Source organism: Microtus ochrogaster, chromosome 7 (assembly GCF_000317375.1).
Source record: "Microtus ochrogaster isolate Prairie Vole_2 chromosome 7, MicOch1.0, whole genome shotgun sequence".
Taxonomy (NCBI): domain Eukaryota; kingdom Metazoa; phylum Chordata; class Mammalia; order Rodentia; family Cricetidae; genus Microtus; species Microtus ochrogaster.
In genome coordinates, this window is record NC_022014.1 from 5,709,773 (window position 1) to 5,718,741 (window position 8,969).

The 8,969-nt window shown below is 45.0% G+C and overlaps 1 protein-coding gene and 1 pseudogene across 2 annotated transcripts in view; one reads left to right on the plus strand and one right to left on the minus strand.

Moving 5' to 3' along the window:
- Window positions 1-8,969, plus strand: part of Hmox2 (heme oxygenase 2) — a 27,511-nt gene that overhangs the window by 5,852 nt on the left and 12,690 nt on the right. The window lies entirely within an intron of this gene.
- On the minus strand, window positions 600-1,043 carry LOC101984640 (annotated as a pseudogene).

Sequence of the window (8,969 nt, forward strand, 5' to 3'; positions counted from 1 at the left end):
GGTAGACCAGGCTGGCCTCGAACTCACAGAGATCCGCCTGCCTCTGCCTCCCGAGTGCTGGGATTACAGGCGTGCGCCACCACCGCCCGGCTGAAATAGGTGTTCTTAACCTGAAATTCTGGGTGTTAGGTTAACTTTTTGAGGACCTATGCTTGCTCACAGATAGAATAGGGAACTTCTTTTTCTGTGAAAAATTTTGATTTGATCTGGAGCCTTCATCTGATGCTCAGCACAGAGAAAAAGGGCAAATAGCCTTCCTCAGAAATGGACAATTGTATCTTTCTGTTAGACACTCGACCAACTGAACTACATCAACACTCAGGCTTTTGTTTTTGCTTCCCAGCAAATTGTGGTCATTGATATTTTTTTCCCTTTGTGATAATAACCTAATGCCTTGGCATAGTGTTTTAGAATGTGAATAGACACAGGATCTGACTTTGTTATGCTGTTGTATTGGTTTTACCTTCTTGTGGTTGGCTCCTTTCTTGGAGGAACAAATGAGAAAAGACCCTGCTGCTATGAAACCCTAATTCTAAGGACAGCTGAGAGGACACAAGAATTTGGGTCTGTCTGTCCCCCCACTCCATCCCCCAGGGTCTTTATTGGCACAGTTTCTGGAGGGGGATGAAGCCGGAGTAGTGGGTGGCACCAATACCAGGCTGGCCATGCTTAACGGGCTTCTATGTGATGGAGAATTCCCCAGGCTTGGGAACCAGAATTCTCTGGTTTGACTTCCACCTGGTTGAAGGTCTCGCTGTTATACATGCCCACCATGCTTCCTGCCATCTCAGGCCGGATGATCCTGTTCCTCAGGTGTGTCTTTAAACACCTTGGGCTTCTCCACGGGAGGCACCTCCTTCCTGGTCTTTCTCAGGCGCTTGAGTAGTGGGTGCTGCATCTGCTGCAGGCCATGGTTCAGGTGTACTGCCGGGCACTGTACAATGTATCATCTGCTCATAGCACATGTCCAGCAGCTGGTCCAGGTCCACACCATGGTAGGTGAACTTGAGGAAGATCTGCTTTTTCATCTCTACTTCAGCCATCTTGGCAGCTGATCAAAAAAGAAGGACTTGTTTTTTTTTTTTTTTTGGAGCCTGTCCTGGCACTAGCTCTGTAGACCAGGCTGGCCTCGAACTCACAGAGATTAGCCTGCCTCTGCCTCCTGAGTGCTAGGATTAAAGGCGTGTGCCACCACCACCCGGCGAAGGACTTGTTTTTTAAAACTGATCTAAGGAGGGAGTGTCTGATGGGGACTGAGAAGCATTTGTTACCATGATTGCTAAAAATTTGCTTCTGGTGACTGGAGAGTTGGCTCAGTGGTTAAGAACAAGAAATGCCCTTGCAGAGGACTTGGGTTCAATTCCAGTACCCATATAATGGTTCACAACCATTTATAACTCTAATTCCAGATCTGATGCCCTCTTCTGACCTCAGAGATCACCAGACATGCAATGGTATATAAATACATGCAAGCAAAACATTCACTACACATTACATAAAAATCAAATCTAAGCCTAGGCTATCGAGTGAGAGTTCCTAGACAGCCAAGGCTACACACAGAGAAACCCTCCCCCCATTTTTTTTTAAATTTTATTCATGAACTAACAGGCTTACTCACTAACTAGCTATTTTCTTTATTTCTGTAATTAGATTTTATTTGTATGTATGTGAGTCTGTGTACATGTATGTGATGTCTGTGCAGGTGCCCACAGAGGCCTTACGTGAGTCCTAGGAACCTTTTCTTGAGTTCTCTGGAAGAGCAGCAAGCACACTTAGCTGTTGAGCCATCATCTCTTTAACATCTCTCTCTGGGATTCATCTTGCTATTTATTTATTGTCCTCTATCAGATGTTTGAACGTGCCTCCATTTTGAGAATATCTCTAATTGTGGAGATAATTTCTTCAACAAACTCTTGATTATGTGTATGCATCATAATATGTGCAGGAAAAACTTGAAGTAGTAAGACTGAACTTGCTTAGGAAATATTAATTACACAGATAATTTAGCTAAAGGAGCATTGCCTCCTGGAAGGTAAGTAGTTTACTGAGCAGGCTTGCTAGAGACTATTAGAAAATTGTGTGCCATAATTGAAGATTGGAGTTACCAACTTAAAACCAGTCATGCTCACATCAAAGAACATGTTGAGGGGTAGCTCAAGGGGGCAGCACAGACCACAGCCATCAAGTCCTGGTCTGCCATTAAGTCTCCCGAGCTCTTACCAGGAAAAGTATAATTCTGCTAAGTGGGCAAGAAAAATCTGGTAACAGTTCCAAAAACTGGCATACTTTTTTATCCCCTCCTCTATCTTTCTATCTTTCAAACACTGGTGTACTTAAATAATTCTGGCAATATTAAGATATAATTCTGGTACTATCTTTGCTGTGTGAATCTTCCATCTGTCCAAGTGGCCAGACTTGCAGTCTCCTGTCTCTGTTTAAATTGTTCCAAGTATGTTGACCAGACAGGGAGTCAGTCATACAAGAGGTGAGTCACCTTCAGCAAAAGAAGTGTTAGGCAGATATTCCAGCACACAACAGTGTCTCACCAACCAACCCTTGGCTCATACAAACTTACCCAGTCCTCTCACGTGTCTTTCTTAGTTGGAGCCTCATTTATAGACTTCAGGGGTATTGGCTCACCTGATATTCTTGTTCCTCCAATGAGATCCAAACCATCTTGTCCTCCTCCTCTTCTTTTTTTGTTGTTTTTTGTTATTTATTTATTTATTTATTTTTTGAGACAGGGTTTCTCTATAGCTTTGGAGCCTGTCCTAGAACTCCTTTGTAGAACAGACTGCCCTCGAACTCACAGAAATCCTTTTGTTTCTGTTTCCTGAGTGCTAGGATTAAAGGCCGCCTGGCTATCCCTGTTTTTTGACAAAACAACCCAGACTAAAACTACACATGCCAGTGCAGGATCAGGAGCTCTCATAGACATGGACAGCTCCAGTTCCTGTGATACTAAGCAGGATCTACTCATGTGGAAATGATGTTAACAAACAGCTTAAGCATGTGTCACTTTGACCTTCTTTGTTCTGTGAAATTGATGTGATTAATAAAACTGCATACTAAACACACACTGCAACAGGTAAACGCTGTTGCAGGGTACAAGCACTTATTACAAGAGCATATGTAGCCTTACACTAACTAGGGAAGCACTTTACTGCTGAGGTACATCTCTAGTCCTTTTTAAATGTTGAGACAGGATCTTAGTAAATTTCTAGGCAGCCCTTGAACTTACTTTCTGACCCAGGCAAGTTTTGAACCTGCCATCTTTCTGTCTTCACCTCCTGATTAGCTAGGATTACATACCTGAACCGCCGTCATGTCACTTTTATATGTGACCGCATGTACTTTTCATCATACCTACTTCCATTGCCTCAACATATCCCCGATTTTTGTTTGTTTGTGTTTTCAAAACAGGGTCTTTCTGGAACTAGCTCTTGTAGACCAGGCTGGCCTCGAACTCACAGAGATCCATCTGCCTCTGCCTTCTGAGTGCTGGGATTAAAGGCACCAACCAGCTTTCCCCACTTTTTGTTTGTTGTTTTTTAGATAGGGCTTTACTATGTAGCCCTGTCTGGCCTCAAATTTGTGACAATTCTCTTGCCTTAGCCTCATGACTGCTAGGATTATAGCTGTGCACCACTACATCTAGCTTGTTTTGAGACAGTCAGCATGGCATCAAACTTCTTTCTGTTTCAGCACTGTGAGTTTTGGAATTACAGGTGTGTGTAATCATGTCTTGCAGCTTGACAGTTTTAGAACTCATTTAATTTCTTATAACTACCTTGCAGAATTGTTACTACAAAGAGTAGAAACTCAGAGAAATTGAGTTGCTGTTCCTGAGTAATCCAGCTGGTGTGTGGCAGAACCAGTGTGTGCTCCTGGTTGTGAGGGTTGAAAGCCTGTGCTTTAACCACGGCCATGCCTATGCGCTGCCTCTTGTCCTCTGTGTAGCCAGTGGACTTCCCAGTGGGCTGGCTGGTTTTAGTTAGCTTTTATAGAATGCTTACTAGTGGCGAGGCTCTAGAGATCTCCACTCAGTACACCATCTCAGCTTCTCGTGTGTGTGACAGCAGCATGGCGAGACTGCTGTGCAGGGAGGCTGTCTGGGCTTATACCTGCTATGAGACTTGGTGGACTCATTTTCTAGGAACTTTCAGAGGCAGGGGTTCCATCTTTAGATCATAGGATAACGTATGATACAAATACTGAAATGCGTATCTAAATTAGTAGTCATACTGCATTTGTGCAAACAGCAAATGACTGTCAGGTTGGACAGACTTATGTTCTGGGGATCTGCTAGTCAGGAAAATAACTCAACTGTGGTGTAGATCAAGTAATTTAAGACAACAGCCTGTTCCCTCTTTCCCTCAGTCCTGGAGGGAATCATTGAGGAGCTAAAGTATCTAGAAAACTTTCCTAGAAATTCTAGTTGCAAGTTCTTCTGTTAAGTAAATATGAATATGAGGTGTGGTACAAGTAATTTTCTCCTTTTTTTTCCCTTTATTTTTTTATACGTGCTAGTCCCAGTTTTCCCTCCCTCCTCTCCTCCTGCTTCCCCCATCCGGTGCTCAGAGAGGGTAAGGCCTCCTCTGGGAAGTCAATTAAGTCTGTCCCATCAACTCGTTGAGGCAGGACCAAGGTCGTCCTGTGTTCGCGTTGAGCAAGGTCTCTCTCCATAGCGAATCGTCTCCACAAAGTCAGTTCATACATTAGGGTTAATCCTGGTCCCACTGCCAGTGATTCCATATACTGCCCCAGCCACACACACATTGTCACCTGTATTCTGGGGGTCTAGTTCGGTCTTATGCAAGTTCCCCAGTTGTCTCTCTGGAGTCAGTAAGCTCCCACTAGCTCAGGTCAGCTGATCTGTGGGTTCCTCCATCGTGGTCTTGACCCCTTTATTCATATTAGTGCTCCTCCCCCTCTTCGATTGCACTCTGGGAGCTCAATCCAGGTAATTTTTTGCTAACAATGAATTATAGATCATTTGGTAGAGTGCTTGCCTTGTATGGATGAGGTTCTGTATTCAATTCTCAGCAAAAATAAAAGTTTGATTGGATTAAAGTTCATCCCTATATATTGGCCTGTATTTAAGAATCTTTTTAAAAATACTTTTTTATTTTTAATTTGTGTATGTGTGTCTGAGTGTGTTTGTAGAGTGCCTGCAGAGGCCAGAAGAGGGTATCAGATCCCCAGGAGCTAGAGTTACTGGCAGTTGTGAGTCGCCTAACATGGGATCTGAATTCTGCTCTTTACCAAGGGCAACATATGCTCTTAGTAGCTGAGCCATCTCTCCAGCCCCTGGGAGGCTTTTTATTTTTTTTTATTTTATTTTATTTTTTTGTTTTTGGTTTTTCGAGACAGGGTTTCTCTGTGGCTTTGGAGCCTGTCCTGGAACTCTCTCTGTAGACCAGGCTGGTCTCGAACTCACAGAGATCCGCCTGCCTCTGCCTCCCGAGTGCTGGGATTAAAGGCGTGCGCCACCATCGCCCGGCCCTGGGAGGCTTTTTAGCATAGAAAAAGCTTCATGAGGGTTGGAGAGATGGCTCAGTGGTTGAGAGCACTGGCTGCTCTTCCAGAGGTCCCGAGTTCAATTCCCAGCAACCACATGGTGGCTCACAACCATCTGTAATGAGGTCTGGCGTCCTCTTATGGCATGTGGGCATACACGGAGGCAGAATGTTGTACACATAAGAAATAAATAAATCTTTTTTTTAAAAAAGAAAAAGAAAAAGCTTCATGAGTCTATGCTCTGGTGTATGTCTCTATTTATGGGACATAGTTGTCCGTATGTAAATCAGCCCTTTTTGATGAGAGAACACAGTTGAGGACCCCACTCCTAGTGACTCCTGGTGCCTTGCTTGTTAAGGTAGGAAGTACAGTTCCTCTGACAGTTCAAATGTACGCTGTGCTGAGAAATTCTACCCTTTTCTCGGTGCATCAGGTGTGTTTTATTCTCTTCCTCCACAGACGCAAAGCTGTATAAAACATAAAGCAGGCATTGCAGGTACTTCGTCTTCTTTTAGGATGTCATTGTTTGAAAGTCTGTAGGTCCTGGGGAAGCAGGGACGGAAACAAGGTGAAATAGAGAGGGCAGCAGCTGGTGAAAGCCTTGTCCTCTAGAACTGCTGATCTTACTGTACTCTGTTATTCTCCCTCATTCCTCTGACCTCACACTTTCCAAGCGGCATACGCTTTCTTTCATTTTTTATTTGATAGATATTCATTTTTTAATTTTAATGTGTGTTTTGTGTGCATGTATATGCACCACTTACATTCCTGATGCCTGAAGGGGTCAGAAGAAAGCATTGGATCCCCTGGAACTGGAGTTAGAGGTGGTTGTGACCCACTGTGTGGGTATTGGGAATTGAACCCCTGTCCTCTGGAAGGGGGAGCAATGCTCTTAATCACTCTCCAGGCATCTCTCTAGCCCCATCAGCATATATTTTTAGAAGTAGTTAGGACTGCTTAGATTTTAAAATAATCAGTACACAATTGACACACAGATTTTTGTTTGTTTTTTGAGACAGGATTTCTTTGTGTAGCCGTGACTGGGCTCTTTAGACCAGGTTGGCCTTGAACCCACAGAGATCCGCCTCCCTCAGCCTCCAGTGCTGAGATTAAAGGCTTGTACCAATACTACCAGGCTGGCATACATTCTTAAAACTAGATCTTCTGTTTCTCTCAGTTGCCATGGAAACTAGTGCTATAGAGATGTAGAGACCCTATTGTGACCTCTAGTGTAGGAATGCCACCAGAACCTCTTACTTGATTGTCCGCTAAGGCCAGATAGGTCTGGCTCTCCAGGCACCAAGTGTTGGGGTGTGCCACCTCCCCATCTGGAACCACCTTAGATTGCTGTCTTATAAAAGCAGGCCTTACCAAAGAACGGTCATCTTGGATCACATAACTAAATGAGCCAAGGCAAGTGTTTGAGGGGTAGGAAGCAGCAGCTCTCAATCTCTGTGTGTGCATGTGGAGGCCAGAGGTCTGTAATGGCGTAAATGAATTCAGACAGATTGTAATAATATATACAGCTTTAATGGGGAAATAGACTTACTGGACCACAGGTTCCCACAACGAACAGGGAAGCAGAGAGCAGGGAAGCAGAGAGCGCAATTTATAAGTAAACATTTGCCCGAGGCGAACACGCCCCTAAGGGGCTGGGCTTATCCCTACAGAGGTCAACATTGAGTATTTTGCTTATGCCTTCACCTTAGTTGTGTTGTCCCCCGCCCTAAGACATGGTCAGGGCTTCTCTGTGTATGGCCTGGCTGTCCTGGAACACACTCTGTAGATCAGGCTCATTTCAGACTCACAGATCTGCCTGCCTCTGCCTCCCGAGTGCTGGGATTAAAGGTGTGCGCCACCACCATCCAGCCCCTTCTTAGTCTTTGAAGCCGGGTTTCTGACTAAACTCGTTGCTCGTTGATTTGGCTAGACTACTGGTCAGTAAGCTCCAGAGATCTGCCTTTCTCCTCACTCAGAATTGAGGTTACAGAGCTCCATTATTTTATATGACTCATATGAGTCAGAATGGAGGTTTTCGGTGATTTTTATCGTTAACACTCAACTGTCTCCTCAGCTCCCAGCCCTTTAAATGGAAGCTTAAAGCATTTATGTCTCAGAACTCATAGGGTCATGTTTTCATCCTGAAACAAGAGTGGCTTAATACCTCCATGGTATGAATAAATGCAGTGTGATTCAGCAGCCTCTACCTTTAGTTTCAGTGTAACCTGTAGTCCATGATCATACCATACTAACTCTCACATGCATGAACCAGTGAAAACTAGTTGGAGATCAGGAAGAACCTCTTACATTCTGAATGACTCAAGTTTAGTTCCAACTTGACTCTTAACTTCCTGTGCCCTTAGGCAGGTTAATTCTCTTCATTTTAGCACCCCCTTGGGTTTTGTTGTTTGATTTGGTAAGACTTAGGCAATGCTGGCCTTGTAGCCAGTGCTGGCTTCACAGTCACTTTGTAGCCAACAATGGCCTTGAATTTTTTTATCTTCCTGCCTCTACCTCTGGAATGCTTAGATTATGGGGCTGCACCAACACGCTCAGTTTATGCAGTGCTGGCCATTTAACCCAGGGCATTGTCCATGCTGAACAAACACTATACCAACTGAACTATAGACCCAGCCTAATTTCTCTGTCTCTCTCTAAATTAGACTAAGGAGGCAACACCAGGCCTCTGAAATTGTTTAATTTTGGTTATTTGATTCTTCTTTTTTTTAAAAAATGTTTGTTTTTATGTGCATTTATAGTTTGCCTGCATTTCTGTGAGGGCACCAGGTCTCCTGGAACTGGAGTTACAGACAGTTGTGAGCTGCCATGCGCATGCTGGGGATTGAATCCAGGTCTTCTGGAAGAGTACCCAGTGCTCTTAATTGGTTGGTGACCCGTCTCTCCAGCCCCTGCTTTAATTTTATAATTAGTGGAACACTGCTCAAAAGTGACTTAGACTGAGTGTGTTGTTCTTTTTTAAAAATGCTGCAAGATCCCTGTGGCATGGTAGCAGAAATGCTGTAGGTCCCAAATGGTGGCGGCGGTCATGTGGTGGCAGGCAGCGGGCTCTGGGAGCAGCCAGTCCCAGGCAGAAATGGCTGCCGGTCCCAGAGCGGTGGCCTGAGTGGTGGCGGCGGGCCATGTGGCGGCAGACAGCGGGCCAAGGGAACAGCCAGTCCCAGGCAGAGATGGCTGCTGGTCTCAGAGCAGTGGTGGCGGGCCATGTGGCAGCAGGCAGTGGGCCCCAGGCAGAGATGGCTGCTGGTCTCAGAGCAGTGGTGGCGGGCCATGTGGCAGCAGGCAGTGGGCCCCAGGCAGAGATGGCTGCTGGTCCCTGAGTAATGGCTGGTTCCAGGCAGGGAGACACATGGCGGGCGGGCAGAAGACAGAAACATGGATAGACACAACATGCAGGGTGAGGTTGAATGTTTATTCAGGGGGTTATGGAG